This window comes from Parasteatoda tepidariorum, chromosome 5 (genome assembly GCF_982258835.1).
Source record: "Parasteatoda tepidariorum strain Cologne lab strain chromosome 5, Ptep-v5.0, whole genome shotgun sequence".
In the NCBI taxonomy this organism is placed as follows: Eukaryota; Metazoa; Arthropoda; class Arachnida; order Araneae; family Theridiidae; genus Parasteatoda; species Parasteatoda tepidariorum.
This window is the reverse complement of record NC_141759.1, coordinates 62178410-62202596: the sequence shown is the minus strand read 5'-3', so window position 1 is coordinate 62202596 and position 24187 is coordinate 62178410. Positions and strand designations below refer to the sequence as shown.

The window sequence follows — 24187 nt, the reverse complement described above, 5'->3', positions numbered from 1 at the left end:
TATATATATATATATATATATATATATATATATATATATATATATATATATATATATATATATATATATATATATATATATATTTCTCTTACACGGCGACAAAAAAAGCCTCATTACAACTCCCCGAATGGCAACGCTAGAAAATCGACCAATGAATGCCGCTAAAAATGTCACATGCCAAATCTAGCTAAAGTGGCTCAACATATAGCGCTTTTAAAAACGGAAACTGAAATAACCTTAAGCTAGGCAGAAGTGAGTAGTCTTTGTCGATAGATCTCTATTTTAGTATTTTGTCGAATTTATTTGTTATCACGAATTTATTTGTTTTATTATTGTTATTAGTTATTCATTGAAAAATGAGTCTCAGTCGTGCTGTTACGCTTTAAGATTTTATACTATAGCACATTTCTAATAGGTTTAACGAATTACATGTCATTTATTTGAATTCAAATTTATTTTAATGACTTAGTATTTACTAAAAAGATGTAAAAAAATGTTATTATATGGATTTGAATTATTGTTTTGAATTCTTAGAATTTTGTGTACTTGCAATGTACCTAAGTTAGTAGCGAGCGAAGCGGTCTTGGTTTGCGAAGCAAACCATATAAGATTGCGTAGCAATTTTCGGGGGTTGGCGAGCGTTAGCGAGCAGGGGGTGCAGCCCACTAGTTTTTAGAAAGAGCATAAATTTGCAGTTTTTGTTCGAAATTTTATCTAGCAAAGTATATAATTTTGATTTGCGTAAAATTAAATAAGAACCCAACGTAATTTTGATTCTGGTCAAGGGAAGAGTTATAAAATATGAGAGACATATCTTGCTGCTCACCACCAACCATCACCCCCTTCACATTTTTTTTTGAAATTGCACCTGAAGGCGTTTACATTCCTTTTCCCATTCATCTTGAAACTTTTGACGTTTGAAGTGGTGCTTTCTAGTAACAATACAAATTGGAGGGGGGAAAATTAAACATTTTGAATTTTAAATAAAGATGCACAAAATACAAAAATAAGCGGACTCTGACCTTTTTGGCTTTTTTCAAGTTTTCAAATATAAAAATTTCATTAAATCCTGCGACATCGTAATTTAAAGCTTTTTCAAAAAAATTGCAATTTGGTGTAGCAATATGATGATCTAAGTAATTAATGTTGAAATCGAGATGTATATTCTTATTTCGGATAAACCATGTTGCTCGTGTTATTTTTTATAGAATTTTATTCTGACATACTTTATTTAGATATTGACAAAGGAGTAATGTGGAGATGTTGCACTAGGTTGGTGAGGCGTACATTAGAATAGAAGGCATGTGACAATGAATGAGTCAACAAATTTTTTAGTGTTTCAATTTTTACTTTCTTTAATTTTTCCACACTTTGTAATGTCCGGGATTTCCTGAGCGGTGTTTCTGATCTACATGTCATACCTGCCAACTCTTCCGGATTTTCCGGAAGATTTTATTTTCATATTTAAAGTGGTAGTAATTATATACTATTTTTTCTTTTATAATCTTAATTTTTAAATGATATTGATCACCACTATTCTTACAAAAATTAAGCACATATATTAATATGCGTTACTATCATGGTTATCAACTTAAGTTTACTCAAATACAACTTATTTGTTTGCTTAAAATTGAAGTTTTAATTCCATTTCAATACCACTGGGAAAAATGATAATGGAAGAGATTAAAAGTTGGCAGGTATGACATGTGCTAAAACCAAAATTTTGTGCGACACATTCAAATAATCGAGAATGTCAAAATGTAAAAATTGAAAAATCTCTTTTTTTCTTCTTCTTATTTTTTTTTTTTTTTTTTTTTTAATCTCATTCATGTCTGGTTTTCACGTGGGTGAGTTATGTTTAATTTTTGTAACGATGCAAAAAACCTATAACATAGGTACGTAAAATAATTTTGAAGATTTAGTATTGAATTCCGTAGTGGAATTCCTTTGATTCGCCGATCTGTCGATTATGGCTGGGATCCATTATAGTTGAGCAGCCGAGATAGCCATGCTGAGGTGAGGTGAAGTTTTTGTTCCTCTGGCTCAGTTTTATTTTGTTGATGCAATCCATGACGAAGTATTTTTCGTTCCTGCGAAATGCAGATCGAGTATTGATAAGAGTTGTGATTTGCCCGGCTCCAAGGTTTCATAGTAAATTTCATGTTATCAATTCAGCAAAATTAAGCCATTGATGAGACTGATGCAACGGACCTTTCTCTCCCAGAGTTCTTGATGTTCAAAGGTGAGGCAATGGTATTTTTTTCTGAAGAAAAAAAAAACTGAGTTTACAACACTATTTGTTTTTTGTTTTTTTTTTAACTGTGGGCATCTAGTTAATATGAACAATAATCTCATTTTAACTCAGCTGAAAAAGGTGATTTTTTTTTTTACAGAACAAACAGGTTGAAACATCCCTTTTTTTATTTTTTGTCGATTTCAGTAACTGATTGTTTAAGTTATATTTTTAAATAAATAATTTTACCCACAACTTTGTAATACACACTATTGCTACAGGTCCGAAGGTGAAAGCGATACGGAAAAGAGAAAAAGCTGGCAGTAAAACCTTTTTGGTTTTAAATTGTTTTCAGGAGGAGTAAATCTATTCTTTCTTTCTTTTATTATCTATTTAACATTATCTACTTTTTCATAGACTGACTGATACAATATTGATCAGAGTATCTACTATCCCTTAAGGCCTGGTTTCTTAGGACAGGACGCCGTCAGCTGGAAATCAGCGCTAACCTCTGATTGGTCCATTTATGAGTTTGATAGTATACGTCATTGAACGCTCATCTTGAACTACAATTGCCGTCCAACTCAACTGCAGTTTTATTACAACGTGACGTTAACCACAGAAGCAATGGCGGACAACATCCAACAGCACATTGAAATCAGCCAAGATTTTGATTTTGACATTAAACATAGCTTCTTCATTAAACATAGCACTCTTCATTTAGCTCAGCTATAATGTGTTTTTTCTTGGACAAAGTCATTATTTGTTCTCTAAAGCACTGGTCGACAAAAACAAAATCAATACAAATTCAAAATAAATATTTGTTTACGTTATTAACGCATGCGCAATGAGAGATAATGTCTGCGTTGGACCGACTGCTCACACTGAGCTAACAAAAAAGCACTTTTTTGGCGTCAGCTCTACGTCAACCTTCCGCTGACTCCCAGATAAGGTGCTAGTTCTAAGAAACCAGGCTTTGAGCTAACAAACCAGTATTTTGTTGGCGTAAGCGGGACGTTGACGTCCCGCTGACGCCCAGATAAGGCGCTTGTCCTAAGAAACCAGACCTTCAGAGATATTTTCCCTTTCTTTTAAGAGATTAATCTAAAATGAAGCAGTATGCTATAACAGGGGTTTTCAACTTACATGAGGCCGGGGGCCACAATTAAAAACACAAATCAAACGGCGGGCCGCAACTTTAGCAAAATTTTATGTAGGACTCTTTCATGTTTGAAGGAACATTAAATATTACTGTCAGATTTTTAGCAAGTTGTACAAAACAAAAGTATTGAATTACAAATTAAAATAAGAAGTAGATTTTTAGAAATATTTAATTGCATATTAAAAACTTCTGGCTACAATAACTTTATGTGCAGCAATGTATAAAACAATTAATGTGCAACAGATATCTAATTGTTAAGATATAAAACTTTAAAAAGGTTGGTATTAAAACTTACATAGTAGCACACAAAATATTCAATGAGAAAATTGAGGGTTGTCTGCTGCAACCACCAGAGAAAAGATATTTACATTTCAAATTTCAAATTTACAAATGTGTGTGTAAATATTTTCGTTCAAAATGAGTGGTTTCAAAAAGTTGAATCTTAGAATTTCTTCAAAACAATTTCTGATACACACATGCTAAATTATATTCACAAAATACAAAATAATGAAATAAAAAAGAACAACATACACGATTATTTTTCTATTTGAATAAATATTTTCTTGGTTGCAAAACCTGAGAAATAAAATTTTTTGCACCGTTGTTATGTTAAATTTCACAGAAATGAAGAAATTAGGTTTTTATTAACGAGAAAAGTATGTTAAATCCAGATTTTTTACGAAAATTGTCTTAAAAAAATTATAACTAACATATTTTAGTTCGCGGGCCCCAAAAAAAAGCTTCGCGGGCCGGATGCGGCCCCCGGGCCGCCAGTTGGAAACCACTGTGCTATAATTTTTAAAAAAAAATCTCGGTAGTTACAGATATTTATTTTTTCTGGAAAAAGAATGCTAGAATGAAATATCTGTCGCACCAGCGTTTGCTCTTTATATATATATATATATATAAATTTGTAAATAGTGTAAATATTCTTTCTTTATCTTTATCTTCAATTTGTTCCCTTTATTATGTATCAACTTGCGATTTATTTTTATGTATGACTCAGACTTGATTTTATCAATTATTGTTCATTCTGAGATTTAACTTAATGTTAACGCAGCACCTCCCCTCCCTTCCACCACATATTATCCAATTTAGATGAAAGAGCAGATATCCATACATGGATAGGTACTCTGAAAAAATTGATTAGTTAGTTAGTTAGCATATATATATATATATATATATATATATATATATATATATATATATATATATATATATATATATATATATATATATATATATATATATATATATATATATATATATATATATATATATATATATATATAAATATATAAAAATATTTCTGTTTAAAATTACTACAGCCATTTTATAAAGGATCAAAAATATATTTATTTATTGGATATAAATATATGTCAATTTCTATCAAAATACAAAATTATTCTTAATAAATACTTAACGTAGAACAAATTTTTTTTTTAAGAATTAATAATAACTATAGCATTAATAATAACTAATAGATAGAGAAATACCCGATTTTAAGGTACAGCATAAAAGAGAAAAATAGATTCTTGAAAGGATTTGTATTTTTTATTTTTTTATAACTATTTAATAAATTAAATTTGCCAACTCGTCTTAAATCTGAAGAATGACTGATTGAAGTCAAGATTTAATCTGTTAGCAAAAAATACATACATTATGCATCCGAGTATTAATATTTTCACATTTTAATAAATACATCCCGCTAGGTTAAAGAGTTGGATGTTGAAATTCAATCAATTTTATTTTTTACTCAGACGACCAGTTATTACAGTCGTCTGAAATAAATTATGGATGCAGACGATCTCTTTCATTGTAATTTATGTAGATTTTAAGTGAAAAGAGGAGCGTAGACGATATTTGAAGTATTTCGTCTGGCGTTTCGGTCTACCCTTTTAGGAGGTCGAAGACCTTGAAATAGGGCGGAAGTACGTCATCCCAATTTCCGTCACATGGGCAGCGATGTTGGAGGAGGTGGTGTGTTGTATAAATATCTGGCTTTACTTTCGTTTCTTTTTTAATATTCCACACTTTTTCTGGTTTTATTTCAAAACAGAATGACTCAGTTATTTCAATTTATAGCGTATGATAATTTATTCAAAATAAAAATATCTTTAATAGAAATTTATTTTCTAAACATTGGCGGTGCATAACATTCGATAATGAATTTTTGAAAATGGAAAACTTGTTGCTGAAAGTATATAGCAGGGTCAGGACTTCCCCGACCTCGAACTAAGGGACAGCTTTTTTAAAAAATTCAAAAATGATGGCAAAGTTGCTTTCAAAAAATTTTTTTTGTAGCTGACAGTATGGCTTGGCTGAAAGAATTGATGATTACCAATTTAAAAAAAAAGTGTAACAGTAAGAATAAATCATATGACTACAATTATTCATTTTTTTTTCTTTTTACTTTTTTTTTTAAAAAAAAGGGGGGGTAACTTGTTCTCAAATGATAATGTTGAGTGGAAATGAGTTAACCCATCAAGTACCAAATCAATAACCCCGGGAACGTTTTATAAAAAAGAAAAAGCCTGGTATCAGAATTATTTAATTCTGAACCAGTGAATATTAAAAAAAAAAGGAAAATTCATCCCCATTCGCCATAATATGTATTTGTGATACTATTTTGATTGATTTGAATTTAAATGTTTACGTTTATTTAAGAGCTAAAAGGTAGCTAACACTTGAAAATAACACATTAGTCTAAGCCTATACGACCTAACATTTTTTTTTCACACTAAACACTCTTTATGTTACAACAAAGTAGTGCAATTTTACAATTGTGGTCTTAAATGAGTTACGAAACAATAGTCAGACCCTTACCAAAATTTAAGTTATTTCTGAGGTAGTTTAGAGGTGTTTAGGTTATTTCGAGGTAGTATTTAATTCTAAACCAGTGAATATTTAAAAAAAAAAAAGAAAAATTTATCCCCATTTGCCATAATATGTATTTGTGATATTATTTTGATTGATTTGAATTTAAATGTTTACGTTTATTTAAAAACTAAAAGGTTGCTAACACTTGAAAATAACATATTAGTCTAAGCCTAAACTCCCTAACATATTTTTTTTCTTTTACACTAAACACTCTTTATGTTACAACAAAGTAGTGCAATTTTACAACTGTGGTCTTAAATAAGTTACGAAACAATAGTCAGACCCTTACCAAAATTTAAGTTATTTCTGAGGTAGTTTAGAGGTGTTTAGGTTGTTTCGAGGTAGTATTTAATTCTAAACCAGTGAATATTTTTTAAAAAAAAGGAAAATTTATCCCCATTTGCCATAATATATACTTGTGATATTATTTTGATTGAATTGAATTTAAATGTTTACGTTTATTTAAAAACTAAAAGGTTGCTAACACTTGAAAATAACATATTAGTCTAAGCCTAAACGCCCTAACATTTTTTTTTCTTTCACACTAAACACTCTTTATGTTACAACAAAGTAGTGCAATTTTACAATTGTGGTCTTAAATGAGTTACGAAACAATAGTCAGACCCTTACCGAAATTTAAGTTATTTCTGAGGTAGTTTAGAGGTGTTTAGGTTGTTTCGAGGTAGTATTTAATTCTAAACCAGTGAATATTTTTAAAAAAAAGGAAAATTTATCCCCTGTTGCCATAATATATATTTGTGATATTATTTTGATTGAATTGAATTTAAATGTTTACGTTTATTTAAAAACTAAAAGGCTGCTAACACTTGAAAATAACATATTAGTCTAAGCCTAAGCGCCCTAACATTTTTTTTTCCCTTTTACACTAAACACTCTTTATGTTACAACAAAGTAGTGCAATTTTACAACTGTGGTCTTAAATAAGTTACGAAACAATAGTCAGACCCTTACCAAAATTTAAGTTATTTCTGAGGTAGTTTAGAGGTGTTTAGGTTGTTTCGAGGTATATCATGGGTCGGTTAGAAAACAATCACATGAAATATGTCTCAAAAAGGTTGTAACAGAGGTACGTGAGGTTGTTTTACATATACTTCATCGCATTTTGAGGTTGTTTTATGTTCACTTCATGTCAACCAAAGTTGTGAAATAGAATTTAAAGCATACAGGTTGGTTTTTCCAATAGTTATAACAAAAGAGGTATTTATGAGGTATAAATAAAAATCAACCTTATTTCAACTAAAGAGAGTCAGTTATTTATTGAGGTGTGTGAAATTATTTCATTTAGACGTGACCTGATTTTGAGGTTGTTTTAAATCCAGTTCAAATCAGCCTGACTGTTGAACTAGAATTTAATGTATCTTCTTCAGTGGCACAACAGCCCTGGGTGGGCTCTGGCCTTTTTTAGAATTTGCCCCAAGCTTCTCTATGTTTAGCCATGGTATTCCAACTAATCACTTTAAAAATGGCGAGATCCCTTTCCAGGCAGTCAACCCATCAAACGTGGGGTCAGCCCTTAGCTGTTGTTCCAGAGGGTTTCTTTGTTGGACGTTGGATGTTCATTCTAATAACATGACCAGCCCATTTAATTCTTTGGATTTTTTCTATAGTTGATGACGTTAAATTCCAAATTTGAGCGTCAGTGGCATAAGCCATCAACTTGAAAACCTCTAAAAATAGCTCTTAATACCAGCCGCTCAAAGACACTAAGAGCATTTTCCTCTTTTTGTGTCATTTCTGTTGAGAATGTGAGTATAGGTCTGATCAGACATTTTCTTAGTCATTTGGTTGTTTTTCTCACACTTATAACAAAAAAGGTATTTATGAGGTAGAAAGTAAAAAAATTAACCTCATTTCAACTAAAGAGAGTCAGATATTTGTTGTAATGTGTGAAGCTATTTCGTTTATATTTGAGCTAATTAGGTTAATAACATTATCTTGATTTTCAATTTTACAGAAAAATGAAGTTGAATATAAGAATGAAAAAAAGAATTTTTTTTAAAATTGCGAGAGTTAGGATTTAGGGAATTTAAATGCAAGTGTGTAATTCATAATAAATGGTTGAATCTTGGCGAACAAAGAATAAATGCCAATGGTTGAATAAACGAATAAAACTGAGAAGAAAAAAAAGTTATGAAATCATACACAAAAGCGTACACTCTCTGAATAAAAATACATTTTTTTTCGTCGGATTCAAATTTTTAATCCCCAAAATATAGGGGGTAGCCGCAGTGTGAGAAATATGGTCCACCATAATTTGGGAAGGAGAGTAGTCCAAAATTAGAATTCTTTATGTTAATTTTATTTTTTGTGTATTTCCCCATATCTTGAGAAATTTTTTCAGCGAATTGAAAACAATTGCGCTCAGTTATAAAAATCGTTTATCCAAAAATAATTCCGAGCAAAATATAAATTTTAGAAAATATTTATTATTAAATATTTTACTTAATAGCGGTTACAAAATGAATTGTAAAGTATGATATTTCTTGCAACATTGGAAAGAATGTAATAATACATGGCAAACTACAAAATTTTAGTGAAATCGGTCGAATACTTTCTGGGCAACAGGGGTGAAAGCGAGACGGAAAAGAGGAAAGGCTGGTAGTAAAATCATTTCAGTTATCGCTAGTTTTGGGGAGGAGTTTACTTATTCTTTTTTTAAATTTTTCAACAATATCTACTTTATCTTGGAAAAGAAGCAGTTTTATATATATGCCAGAATTATAAAAGAAATCTTGATAGTTACAGATATTTCATTTCTTTCGAAAAAAAGGCTGGAATGAAATGTTTTACGTACCAGGTTTTTCTCTTTTCCGTCTGCTATATAAGGGCTTTCACCCATGCTGGGCAATCGAATTTAAAAAATATGGCTTCATTAAAAATGCACAGCTGCCAACTTCTAAGGCTGTTCAGAAATAATTTTCTTAGTGGTAGCAACATAAGCGTTTTGACGTCTTAATATTAAAAGTTGCAAAAAAGAATTTTTACTACCACGACGAATCAATAATTTAAAAAAAAAAAATGTAAATAAAATCTATTTGTTGGTTAATTTTGCTTATAGATATCTTACTAGCTTTGTTTTCAGAAAATTTTTCCAAACTTAATTGTTTTTTTACTACCCACTTTGTAAAATGTTTTTCAACGATAGTACAAGTTGGCAAGTGTTGAACTGCCAACTGCTCTGATTCGACAATATATTTTTAAAAAAACAGTAGATAACTAAAATTTTAATTTTGCCCACTTCTTAACCGGTTAACGCCCAGCGTCATATATTTAGGACAGTCCCTTTTTTCAAAGACATTCATTGTGGTGGGAAACTTTTTTCAGCATTTTCATTTATCTGGGTGAATTAAAAGATTCTCAGATACCACAATGATTTAGTTATTTCTGATTTGATCTAGAATTATAAGGAACAAGTACTTTTTGATCTATCAAAGACTTTTTAAATGCCATAACAGTGGAAAAACCATTTAATTTCGATAATATATTAAACCACTTTTTCCATAAAAACCACTTTTTGTATCATTTCCATATATAAATTCGGGACAAAACGGGTTAAACGGCTCGGAAGCAAGTTGGACTCTCAGTAAGGATTAATAAAAATGAAAGCAATAGAAAAATTAAGGGGAAATGCGTTCGAAATAAAAAAATAAAATGAAGGTAATTTTATTTTCACGATTGAAGCTCCAATACCACGTGAATTTATGATATGCTGAAAATACTGATATCAGTACCTAAATATCAGTTTTTCCAGTTTATTTGCGTGGCTGGGGTTCATTTTTATCTATTCCGTTGTGTATTCAAAGTAGAAATTACAGATAAATCCAAGTAGACAATCGCACCAGAATAGAAATCAGAAGTAGAAATATTAAGTTTTTTAGAAATAAAAAACATAGCATCAAAAATTTCCCAGTTCCAAAACGCATTCAATTCAGACACAATTTGCATTATTTAGCTTTTGCCTTAGTTCAGCCAAAGAATATATAATTCTTATATATTCTTTGGTTCAGCGGTTCCCAATTTTTTTCGACTACGGAGCCCTAAATGATCGAGATTCTTTTGGTGAAACCCCGGTATTATATATTTTTTTTAAAAAAAATCAAAAAAAGAAAGAAAGAAATCTTGGTGTATGCGTTTACAGAAAATGAATTTCAAAAAGAATAAAAAAAAAAAAAAGTTTCTGAATACTGAGAATTGTAATTGGAGAAACGTAATTCTTTATTTTTGAAAATAGTTGTTTTATTATGAGTTGAAAAGCTCGATGAGAAATACTTGTGAATTTTTTAAAAATACATATTCTTTTCATAATTTAACCAATACAGAAATTCCAACTTTCTCCGGACAGCAAATATATATTTTAAAGTGGTAGTTTATCAATTGTGATTCTTGGTTTAATAAATTCAATTTAGTAGATTTTTATCCACCACTTTTTCTAAATAATTCGTAGACTTATATAATTCACCACTTCATAGTACTAATGTCATGCTATACCTTTTAAAAAGCAGGTAAAAATAGTCAGATATTTGAAAAATTTACTTTGTTACCGTTATTTACCGTTTTTTTAATTATTTTGGCGTGTCCGGAGCAGTTGGCATATCTGCCAATATATTGTTATTGAAAAAAACAAAAACGTTTTTTAGGTATTTTGCTATTTTTTCCATTGGAATTTTAAGTAAATAATTTGATACAACCAACCGAAATTAAATTATTGACTGTTGATTGTATATAATTATAATTATCACTGAAAAAAAAAAATCGAACTCTATGTTCCTTTCACGGAATTCCAGGGCTCCGCAGAATACCATTTGGAAACCGCGGCTTAGTTAACCCTTTAATGGGCCCTTTATTTCTAGTAAAGGTAAATTAAAGTATTTTTGGAATTGAAATTGTTTTAAGAACAGTAATTGATATTAAGGGAAAAAAAACTAATTTAGTTTATAAAAATGCCATTTTTTTGGTGGTAAATATATTTAACATGATCTATTAGGAACTTACTGTCTTTTATTTTTCTTTATTTATAAAATAAATTCCTTAAATGCTACAAACTTCGAAAGGAAATATGTATTTTATAACTTTTATACGTTTTCTAAAAGTGACAAATGGTTACCAATTTTATTCAAACTCACTTCAAGAAAGCTGAAGTTATTGAAAAATGGAAACCTAAATTAAAAGTGGTAAAACGTGGTGGTAAGTATACCTACTACGGCCTTCAAAAGGGTTAAGTCTTTCTTTCAACGTCAAGGTAATTAATCAATTAATATAATAATGCCACGCGCGTTTTGCAACACATTCTTTTTTAGATAAAATTCCGGCCCATACTGGTATTTAGTTCCAAAAAAAGAAGAAAAAAAATTTCAGTCAAGTTGACTCCAACTTCCCTGTTCTTACGAATGACACGAGTTACCCGAGAATGCATTGGGCAGAATGCCAGCCGACTCGCTGGCGCCGAATCCTTTCATTTTTGCCGCAAGCTTAAATGGCACACAATTTTGTGTAACACCTGTCGTTTTATTTCCAACATGTTAAAACACTTTGAATTTTGCAATAATTAAATAATGCAATATATTTGATTTCTGTTAAACTTCTAATTCGTTAGATATTTGTCAGTGTTCTTGGCTTTTTAACACTATGACTGAACTACCAAAAATAACCCTTATATACCGCTAAAGTTTCATTTTTGGAACATGTCCCTTTTTTAAAAAAAAGACTGATGTATCTTGGATTAACAAGGCTTCGTAACTAACCAACCGAAATATTTTAATATTATTAGAAACTATGTTTGATTCGAAAATCACAGCAGTTTTCAAACGAAACTGTAAGCACTATTTAAATAAAAATATCCACATGATTTTAATCATTTTTTTCATTCTTTCTTTTTAATATGAAAGTGCTTTTGTAATTACTTAAAAAAGTGAGAATGTTAGTACATTTAAAACAATTCATTTTTAACATCTTTCAGCAATTTGATTGTTTCGTTTATGAAACATATTACTTAAAAAAAAACAGGCATTTATCTTAGATTAACAAAATATATTGAGTCAAAACACAATTTATCTATGATCTTATATTTTTTTAAAACAAAACAGGGGACGGGCAAAGGCTAAATATATATTAAAAAATACATTTATAGTCATGTCTACATACCATTTTATTTATTAAAGCCATTTTATAGTTAAAAAACGTGAATTCATTAAAGCCGTAAGCGCTCACTGTTATATTCTAGTCGCCCAAGGCAATAATTATAGAAGAAGGAGTTGTCACAGAGATGCCAACTTGCTCCGGACAGCAAATATATATTTTAAAATGGTACTTTATCAATTGTGATTCGTGGTTTAATAAATTCAATATAGTAGATTTTATCCACCACTATTTCTAAATAATTCGTAGGCTTATATAATTCACCACTCAGTTGAATTCATGTGACCTTGTGACACCGCAGGATTCAACGAAATTCTTACTTTCGAAAACTTAAGAGAAGACATAAACCTCAGGCCGATTGCAGCTCATTTTTGTAGTGACATAATTTTAACTAAAATACAAAATATTTGATTTCCTTTTATTCCAGTTACCAGAAAGAACCACCTTAAAGATTAAATACAAGATGAATGGGAAAAAGGCCGCTAACGGCCCCAGGCGCCCAGTTATATTTCGATGATGATGATGATGATGATAAATTTCCTTACAGTGAATTGTTATTGTTGAGAATAGATTAACTCTTCCTGAATATTATCTAATATTGAAATAGTTTTTCTACCAGTATTTTATTTTTTCCGTCCCGCTTTCAGGCGCAACACCCGGTGTGAACGTGTTAAATAAATACCACTTAAAGTTTAATTTATTTAGCATTATGACTACAGAGGTATCTTAATTTGTTAAATTTGAAGGGCCATTTGCATACCTGCCAACTTTTACGCATTTGGCGTAAAATTTTATTTCTATATTTAAAGTGGTAGTAAAATGTATGCTTTCTATCTTCCTTCCATTTATAAACTTAATTTAAAATCTTTTTGACCACCACTATTTTTAAAAACTTAAGCACATATATTAATATAAAATACTGTAGTGTTTGTCCACATAACCTTTATCCAAAAACATCATATGCTTCCGCCTAGAATTGTAATTTTAAATTCAAATTCAGAGATGCCAACTGCTCTGGACACGCCAAAATAACTAAAAAAAACGGTAAATAACTACAAGGTAAACTTTGCATATATTTGACTATTTTTGCTTGCTTTGTAAAAGGTATAGCATGACATAAGTACCATAAAGTGGCGAATTATATAAGCCAACGAATTATATAGAAATAGTGGTGGACAAAAATCTACTAAATTGAATTTATTAAACCAAGAATCACAATTGATAAATTACCATCTTAAAATATGTATTTGCTGTCCGGAGCAAGTTGGCATCTCTGCAAATTTAATACCACTGGAGAAAATCATCATCGAAAGGATTAAAAGTTGGCAGGTATGCATTTAGGCCTCAGGTGCCCAGTTCTACAACAACGAAAGAACGAACGAATTTGTTAAATTTAAATATTAAAATGGGCGAGATTCAAGTTTTAATAATTTTAAAAAAAGGACAAAAAAGATATTTTAGGTGATAAAAGGATAGAGGTAACTTTCAAAATTTTGTAATTTCCAACACCGTCATGATCATCCCTTTTAAAAATTTTGCGGACTGTGACGACCCTGTTAAAATTTAATTAATACTTAGTCGTAGTCAATATTTATATTAATTGATGGATTTATTGCAAAACAATATAGCATAAAAAAGTTATATAAATTTATTTGAAAATCATAACATTATTCTTTATGTGATGTTATGATTTTCTAGTAAATTTGTAAAGAGCATAAGATTTACATGCTAAAAAAGTTGATTAGATAATAAACGAAGAAAAAAACACATTTAATTTTTTAGTGTCCTAAGTTCTGCGCCTCACAGATCACATTTGAGATGGGTTATTCAACCCTCAACAAAATCCTTGTACAGTCCTCAAAAAATTTAAAAAGTTGTAACAAAGTTAAGAAATTAAGTGCCTTTTAATGTTTATATTTACCACTATGCTTAATATTTTCAAATAAATCGATCTAGTTGCGAAATTCAACATTTCAAGCTTTCGAATTCAAAGTTTCAACGAAAATTCAGCTTTTCGAAAATACAACATTTTGTTATGACGGAAAAAGCACTTTATAAAAAAAATGGTGGAACATTTAAGCTTAAACTAATCTGATATTATCTAGCGTCGGCTACCTCTTTCTTTTTTAACTATGCAATTACTTAATTTCAAATCAAAATTTAACCACTCTAGATCTGATATATTTTAACTAAGCATTGCCTGCAAATTGTTTTACAAAGATATTTTCATTTCGTTTATTGTTGTCTGAAAAATTCAAAACTGATTTAATAAAAATAATTGGAAGTTAAATTCATGAAATTTTAGCAGTATCGAGAAAAGTTCGTCACCATTCTTTAATTCTTTCAGGTTATGGGTACCCTGTATTTGTTGAGGAATGCTGACTTCAGGATGTTGCTAATTATTATTTTTTTAAAAGAGAACAAAAGTTGAAATTTTTAAAACAAACTGATATATATATATATATATATATATATATATATATATATATAAATTAAATTTAAGAATTTATGCACTTATCTATACTACATGGATGCCACAGGCGACTATGTACTAATGCTAAATACTTTTTTCAAATAACTAAAATGAATACTAAAATTTGTTACATCGAATTATATATATTTTTTTATTTTCCTTTCGTGGCCTATCATTGTTTCCGAAAAAAGTCTTGAAACAGTTTACTCTAAATCAAAACGAGCTATTATGGTTTCTTTTTTTTAACGTTAAATACGAATAGGCATTTGTATATGATGATCAAAAGCAAACAAGATAAAAGTACTTATTCATTAATAAATTAATTATTATCTTTAGTTATTTTGAAAATAATCCGTTATGGTTTTAAATGATACAATAAATTTTTTTTTAAAGTTCTGAATTGTATATGTAACGCACATTGCCAATGAAATAAGGTTTATGCATCTACGCATATTTTTAAACAGTGTAACGCATACCTGCCCACTCTTCCGGATTTTCCGGAAGATTTTATTTTCATATTTAAAGTGGTAGTAAATGTATACTATTTTTTCTTTTATAAGCTTAATTTTTAAATGATTTTGATCGCCACTATTCTTTCAAAAATTAAGCACATATATTAATATGCGGTACTATCATCATGGTTGTCAACTTAAGTTTTTTTAAATGCAACGTATTTGTTTGCTTAAAATTAAAGTTTTAATTCCATTTTAATACCACTGGGAAAAATGATAATGGAAGGGATTAAAAGTTGGCAGGTATGGTGTAACGGCATTTAATTATTCTTGCTTTAGTTATATACATTAGAAATTCACACGCAAGGTTAAGATAACTGTAATTGCCAAATTCACTTTTTTTTATGCATTTTATTTGCCTTCTGGCAATACATAATGTATCTGTTGCAAATAACTTAGATAAAATTAGTTCATTCTCAGGTATATCATCAATACAAATCTATGTAATCAAAAAGTGATGATCAATTAAAGAAATAAATTATAAGCATTAAAGACAGACTTGCTCCACTTTGTAGTTATAAATAGTTCTAGTGGTAGTAAAATTTATGTCAATTCTTGGTTTAGAAAATTTGCTTAACACTATTTGTATTGCTCGCTACTACATTTAACACGTTCACGTCGGGTTGACTCACCGGTGGGTCACGCTAGATTGTCTCATCTTGGCAGCGCACCGGAGTAAAAACTGGTAACAATAAATTTCATTTTTTAGTTTTTTTCCGGGAATAATAAAAATCCATAACTACCAATTGTTTTTAAAGGATGCAATTTTTATGTTGAATTGCTTCTTCGCCGTGATAAATTTCCTTACAGTGAATTGTTATTGTTGAGAATAGATTAACTCCTCCCGAATATTATCTAATATTGAAATAGTTCTTCTACCAGTATTTCCTCTTTTCCCGGCGTGAACGTGTTAATCAATTCAAATATTCAAGTGACTTTCGATTCTTTTGAATCGTTACGAGGCGAGTCTGATAAAGTATTGGTTAAATGAAACAAAATAATGCAAGTTTTATTTTGAGTATCTATACCACTTTATGAAGTTTTTTGTTGTAAGGGCATTTTTTTTTTAGTTCCCTATAGGCGCTGGTTGGATTAATTGCACTTTTTTTAAAAATCTCAGTTAAACGATCAAGATTTTTAAAACAATAGTGGTAATTAAAAAATATTCTGTTAAAATTAATAACTAATTCTTACGTTTTTTTTTTCTTTCTCGTTAGACTTGCTCTTTTAAAATTGCCTTTATTTTAATTCAAGCACTTACAAATTTCAAGCGAACAAGTTTGTCACTTTTTAAACCTAATTTCTCTAAATATTAAAACTATAACTTTTTAAATGAAAATGAAATTAATTCATCTATAAATAATAGAATGAAAATACATCTTTCTGAAATGACAGTATTTCCGGGTGCTCCCCCCCCCCTTTATCAATTAAAAGGAAGAAAACCTGGTACACACGTACTCTAACCCCAATCCCGCCACCAAAACATATCGATCGTCTTCATCGATCTGCCGTTGCCAGCTCAAAGATAAAATTTCGCGTAGACGAAGTAATCGATACCATGTTTCCATGACAACCACGTCTGGCATAAATGGCGGGAAAATTACTAAGGTCAAGAGCACAGCGATGTTTCTAAAATTAGATCGTTCATCTCCAATAAGACGCAACATAACCGTGAAACTCTTTTTTACTTCCTTTAACTGTTTCATTTTGCGCAGACACCTAATCTCATGCTAGTATTTTGCAGAGGAATTCCTTGACGTCAGAGAGTTTCAAAATAGAATCTATTGGTTATATTTAGTTTCTTCTTCATGAAATAGAATTTTAGGTAATAGTTTCAGGAAACTATATAATCATTTCTTCGGGAGTCATAAGGATAGATGTTCCGAATGTGGAACTAAAAGTGTGTGTTAAAAAGTTAGTCCTGAGCCCAAATGAACAAAATAAGATAAATTCTATTATACCAATCATGGCATGTGCCCCAAAACAGTAAAGTGGTAGCATTTCCTTTCACAAATATTGAATTTCTCTATTAACCCCTTAATGTACAGATTTTTTTGAAAAAAAACGACCAAAAACACACTTCAGAACATTATCTTTTCTCTTGGTGGACAATTTTGATCTACTGCGCCTTTGTTCCATGGTAAAAAGATATGTTCAGAGATGCCAACTGCTCCGGACACGCCAAAATAATTTTTAAAAAAAAACGGTAAATAACTACGAAGTAAATTTTGCAAATATTTGACTATTTTCATCATCATCATCATCGAAATATAACTGGGCGCCTGGGGCCGTTAGCGGCCTTTTTCCCATTCATCTTGTATTTAATCTTTAAGGTGGTTCTTTCTGGTATTTTGACTATTTTCGCTTGCTTTTTAAAAGGTATAGCAAGACAAATGTACTATAAAGTGGTGAATTATGTACGCCTAAGAATTATTTAGTAATTGTGGTGGATAAAAATCTACTAAATTGAATTTATCAAACCAAGAATCACAATAATATGTATTTGTTGTCCGAAGCAAACTGGAATATCATTATTTTATTCGTGAATAAATAAGTGTTATAGCTTACAATCCTATGCATACCCTCCAACTTATGAGGATTTTGAAAATAATTTTTTCTAGTGGTAGCGAACCAAAGTAGAAATTTTTAAAGCAAATGAATCTCTCATAAAACTTTTATCAGAACTTAAGAATCTAGCCATATGGCCTGCACTTTTATAAGTAATAGTGGACAAGTTACGCTAAAATTAATTTTTTTAAAATATTAAGACATTAATTTTGCTACCGTCTGAAAAGAAGATTTCTGATACTACGGAAATTCCGTAGCAGTTGGAGGGCTATGTAAATATCAATAACAAGATTTTAAGATAATAAGATAAATATGATTATATAGTTTCCTGAAACTATTACCTAAAATTCTATTTCATGAAAAAGATTTTAAGATAAAAAGATAAATATCAATAAAAAGATTTTTTTCTTAGGCCAAGGCTTTCACATTGTTATTTTCAATTTTCGATTATATTCGAGTGTGAAAAATTATAGCAGCATAAAATACAACGCCGCTCGAATTATCTCGAGTGTACACAGCTGTTTAGCGCGCTCGAATTAACTCGAGCGCACAGGTTAACACGTTCACGCCGGGGTGACCCACCGGTGGGTCACGCTAGATTGTCTCATCTTGGCAGCGCACCGGAGTAAAAACTGGTAACAATAAATTTCATTTTTTAGTTTTTTTCCGGGAATAATAAAAATCTATAACTACCAATTGTTTTTAACGGATGCAATTTTCATATTGAATTGCTTCTTCGCCGTGCAAAATTTCCTTACAGTGAATTGTTATTATTGAGAATATATTAACTCCTTCCGAATATTATCTAATATTGAAATAGTTCTTCTACCAGTATTTTCACTTTTCCCGGCGTGAACGTGTTAAGGGATTAAACTTTGTATTCGCTTATACTGACACCTATTAACGTTAATTAGACAGGGTTCCTATGACCTGAAAAAATAAATGAGTGGTAGCTAAAATTAACCAAAACTACTGAAAATTGCTTAAATGTATCCTTCATTTGTGAAACACGAAATTGTTCCTCAGTTATTTTTTGCACCCATATATATATTTCCTTTAAATTAAATACTTATTGATAGCTTAAAACTTCTAGATAGGTCTCATTTTTGACCTTGGGAACCTTGTTAGAGCTACGATTCTCAAATGGTGTTCCGCGGAATCTTAGGGTTTCGATAATTAGTTTTTAAGACCAGTGATGAGTTTTGAAACCTTTTATATTTAGATCAAACCCATAATTCATTATTTATTGAATTTTTGATAGCCTTTATGAAATTATTTCAAGTAAAATGCCAATGAAGTACAAATGGCATCTCTAAAAAGAAAATATATTTCTGATAACAAAATATTGAACAAATTATGAAAAGAATAAGCATTTATAAAATATTGTATTCCTTCCTATCGGTCCTTTCAAATCAAAATAGAATAATTAAATTCTTTAATAAAGAAATATGTTTCACTACTAACCATTTTTAACATTTATAGCAGTTCTTTTAAATGAACCATAATTGGTTTTTGTTTTGTTTTGTTTATTTTCAGCTTATGTATATATGTCACGGCGAAAGACCGAAATCGGTGGTTGTTGACTTTCACCGGTGAATGTCGACAAACACCAAATACGTCGGGGTGAAAGATCAAGTATTTCATTACATTCTTGTACATTCGGACCCTCACCGGTGTATGTCGACAATCACAGATATGCTTTGGTAAATGTCCGAAATATTTATTACATTCGATTTGTTATGAATTTATTCGTCGATATAATTACATTTATTCGATATTTTAACCCAACACTGATGTTTTTTTAAGGTCAAGTGCCACTGCCCGGTATACATTTGCCCGGTATACCCTACACTGATGTTTTTTTAAGGTCAAGTGCCACTGCCCGGTATACCCTACACTGATGTTTTTTTAAGGTCAAGTGCCATTGCCCGGTATATATTTGCCCGATACTCCAAACACTGATGTTTCTTCTAATCTATCGTCAGTAAGTATTATAATATAGAATAAATATAAATATATCAAATAAATATAATAATATTAACGAATAAATTAATATAAAATTGGATATAACAAACATTTCGGACATTCACCAAAGCGACTATGCGATTGCTGACATTCACTGGTGAGAGTCAGAAATAAGGGTATTTAGCAAATATTTCGGACATACACCAAGCGACTACGTGGATGCTGACATTCACCGGTGAATGTCGACATTTTCCAGATTTCGGTGTTTCACCGTAACATATATACCAAAAACAAATTCATTACTAGACTAGATACAACACAGGGACTGCAAATTTAACAGTTAGACATAAAAACCCAATTTTAGATTATTAATGAGAAAACGATAACAAAAACTTCATTCCTCTAATTAAATATTTTTAAAATAGTCTTTTGTAGGTTATCGCTTTCACAATTACCTTAATAAACTCGATATTTTAAGTCGGGCTTTCGCCGAAAAAAAGGTAGATTAATTAGGGTTCCGTAGCCGAAAAAAATGGGAACCTCTGAATTCGAGCAAAAATGTGTAGCATTTTATAATAAAAATGAAAGATTTAAGAGTTATTCCAAATATTTCTGGAATAATTACCCCATTTTAGCTATCACCGCTTTTTGAAATTTTTAAACACATGCACCATTATTTCTTTCCTATTATACCTAGGACATTTCCTATTTTTTATAATAAAAAAAAGTGATTGTAGAAGTTCCATTATTAGTAAAATAAGTAACCATGGAATGTTATCTTGTTCTTCCTCTCTATGTAACGCAAATGCGGGTTAGCTCCATCAAAAAGTCTTTCACGAAGGCAAATTTCTCCCAATACTCGATCCAGGAGTTCCCTTGTCTTCTGAATTGTGTTCAAAATTACAAAGCTACGGAGTTGAACATTAGTAATCGTAAACCCATAAGATTGGGTCGGCTGTTCAAAGACGGTTGTAAAATAAAATGGCTAAATACGCAAACCAGACTCTTTTAACCATCTTTTAATAAATCTTATTAAATAGAAATATTTAATGTGGTCACCACGAACATGGCAGTCATTTCACGATTGTTGCATCATTTTAGCCTTGACCGATTCATCTCTGGTCATGGCATCGAATCACGAGTTTTTGTCAAGTTAAAACAAGCCGCTGTTTTTACTTATTATTTTTCTTTTTAATTCTGCAAAAAGTGGCTTCATATGTTTTACTTATCCAAGAAAAAACGTTTACGCTAGAAACAGTTTAACAACATTGGCTTTCTTTTTTTTATGCATCGTTTTTTTATGATAAGCGGATTAAAATAAGAGTAAACGGAAATGATTTCATTAATGTTAGAAACACCGAGAAGTTTTGGAAAGAAAATGCTTTTGTTGGTTAAGACTTCTACAGCGTTCTAATTTTGTAATATTTGTAACCCTATGACATTATATATTTTCTTTTCAAGATCATTTTACCGTTTTCAATCGATTCTTTGCTGTTTGACGTCAATGCACGAATATAATTTTTTTAATATTATTTTTCCTTTAACGCCTACGCGCAAGTACTTATATGAAACTTTATTCTAGGAAAGCTAAAGTATGTTTGCATAAAATTAACGGTTGAAACTTAAGGATTATCTTTTTATAGGTCTATGAAAAACATCAGCGAATAGAATATCAAAAAATAATTATCAAAGAACTTCCGAAAAACTCTCTGTGAAACTCGGTTTTGATCAAATGTAGCTAACAAACTGTATAAGAACTTTAAGCTAACAAACACCACTGATTGAATAAATAAACCCCAAAAAACTGAAGCGGTAAGATGTTACCTGATAAAAAATTTAATACGCTTCAAAAATATACAAAATTGAAATAACAGTCTGCTGTATTTTGTATATTTTTGAAGCGCATGAAGTTTTCTATCAGGTAATAAAACACCACTAATGCTCTTTATTTAAATATCAAAAATAATAATAATAATAATAAATAATTTATGTACCAGGGGTGGCAACCTGGCTCGCGAGCCACATGTGACTCTTTGAAAATTATTTGTGGCTCTCGATAAATGTACCCGAGTTCCCTTTTCATTTTTGTGCTACTATATTTCAACAAATTATTATCGTTCCGTATGTGTTTCAAAATGTCTTTTAAATAACTGAGAACAAATATGAAAGACTAAGTGCAACGTTGTTCAATTCAAGGTGAGTTTTCCATTTCTAATATAATTATGATCCAAAAAGCATCAGGAGAATTAGAATCAATCGAGATGCAAGAAGGCTGCTTCTCGAATTATTTCAATATTCGGAAGAACGTACTTATGCGAATCATTTTATTTCACTTTAAAATTCGTAAAATTGAAAAAACCGATTAGTATTAACTAACCAGTATCTCAAAGAATTACTGAGAAATACTGTCATCAATTATTCTCCAAATTTTGAAGAATTATCAAGAGAAGTAAAATAAATGTGTTTAATGTTTAATATTTAAATTCAATACACATATTTTGTACTTTTACTTATATGTTTTCAATAAATATAATTTATGTAAAAAACAAAAATTTTAGCACCTTTTTTGCATACCTTTTAAATACGTATTTAATTGCGGCTCGCGAAAAATTTCAAATTTTGAAAAATGGCTCGACTATCAAGGAGCTTGGCCACCCCTGTATTATACAATAACTAATGATAAACCAATGAGAAAAACTCATTTTTCACACATCCCTTCGGAATAAGCTGACAGAAATTTTCGAGCGTTTTTTAGGTTCTGGACCGGAGGCCCCTTGCACCCGCTGTTTAAATTTTTTTTACCGTAGTTCAAACGGTACTAGAACAATAAGCAAAACAGACTCACACATTCACAAATTCTTCCTATTATTATTATTTTTATTATCATAGATTAATTAATATTATTTGAGTTTCGTTAACTTTGTTTCTTTTCGAATCGAATCTGTGTGGCTTTTAGTTGAGAAAATTTAGTTAAAGAGTAACGCCTTAGGATTTATTTTTAAGTTAAAATATATAAATGATTTTAGAGACATCGAAGACTTAAATTATAACTAAGGCCCTGATTTTGATGGCATTTGCATTTTTGGACATTTTTGTCCTTTAGAGCATTTTTTAGATTTATAGGGCATTTTTCTTTAAATATTTTGGCGTATTTTGCATTTTAAAGCATTTTTTAAATTTTTTGTTATTTTTTTCCCTTTTTTATTATTTCTTTTTATCATTTTTTATTGTTTCACTGGCTTCCAAACAGTGAAGAAAATCTCTAGGATATTAACAGGTGAAGCAACATCTTTTCAAATTGAAGAAGAATTGTCAGTAAGTGAGATCGTCTTTTTCAAGTACGCACCAATAACATCAGTAGACGTTGAAAGAAGCTTCTCCAGGTATGAAAATTTACTTTCAGGCAAGAGACGCTCGTTTGCATTTCAAAATATCAAAAAAAAATTTAATAATCCAATGTAATTCTGATATTTAGTAATATAATGAGATGGAAGTTGCTACATTCATTAAAGTTTCTATACAATATGAAAATGTTTTGGAGTCGATATATTTTCCTTTTCTTGTTATTTTAGGATATAAAACATATTTTTCAGACTTTAATGAACGTAGAACAAGTATTGCATTGCTTCATATTTTTTGAAATGACTCATAATAATTTTAAAGAGTTACACTGATTACACTGTTTTAGTTCAATATTTTTACTTTATTTAAGTCATGTCATAAGGCATTTTTAGCGCAATTTTCGCATTTTTAAGGGCATTTTTCGCACTTTTTAAGGCATTTTTTGCACTTTTCAAGGGCATTAATTGGGATTTTTTAGGTCATCAAAATCCGGACTCTAATTATAACAAATAAACAAGTCATCTCACGAATAAAAATTTATTTACTTTCATTATTAGGTTTTTAATCTCTTAGATTTGATGCACAATTACTAAAAACAATTACGTTTCAAAGAGTTTTATTCTGTTTCAGACAGTTAATTCAATTCTTTTCGTTGACATCAAGATGTAAATAAACACTAAGTCACGTGAATTCTATTTAAAAAAATTAAAAAGAATCGGTGAAATCAGAAATAGAACTAAGTCGGGTGATTTGGTAAGTAAATTTAGTCATACTGAATCGCAGGCTCTAATCCAATTTTAGAAAAAGGCTAGACGGCGCCAGGTGGTTACAAATAAGAAAGAGAAAAAAAAAAAAAGCTTTACACTTAAAAATAGTTTGTTTGATCGCAAGTCTGA

General features: G+C 30.1%; 1 protein-coding gene and 1 long non-coding RNA gene across 6 annotated transcripts in view; one reads left to right on the top strand and one right to left on the bottom strand.

Moving 5' to 3' along the window:
• The window catches only part of LOC122271033 (putative serine/threonine-protein kinase DDB_G0277449), a 116600-nt gene extending 104842 nt beyond the window's left edge, over positions 1-11758 (bottom strand). The window contains exon 1 of the mRNA XM_087164075.1: positions 11495-11758. The gene's annotated coding sequence lies outside the window, so the exon portion shown is untranslated. The remainder of the gene's footprint in view (positions 1-11494) is intronic.
• The window catches only part of LOC139426617 (uncharacterized), a 90096-nt gene extending 66629 nt beyond the window's left edge, over positions 1-23467 (top strand). For 2 of the 5 annotated variants that reach the window (XR_015433752.1, XR_015433746.1), the window contains 2 exons: positions 19791-19968; positions 23200-23467. This is a non-coding gene — a long non-coding RNA (uncharacterized LOC139426617). Of the gene's footprint in view, positions 1-2650; positions 4036-19790; positions 19969-23199 lie in introns of those variants that run through there. The other 3 variants (XR_015433753.1, XR_015433745.1, XR_015433750.1) reach the window with 2 other exon arrangements.
• Positions 23468-24187: the final 720 nt, after the last annotated feature.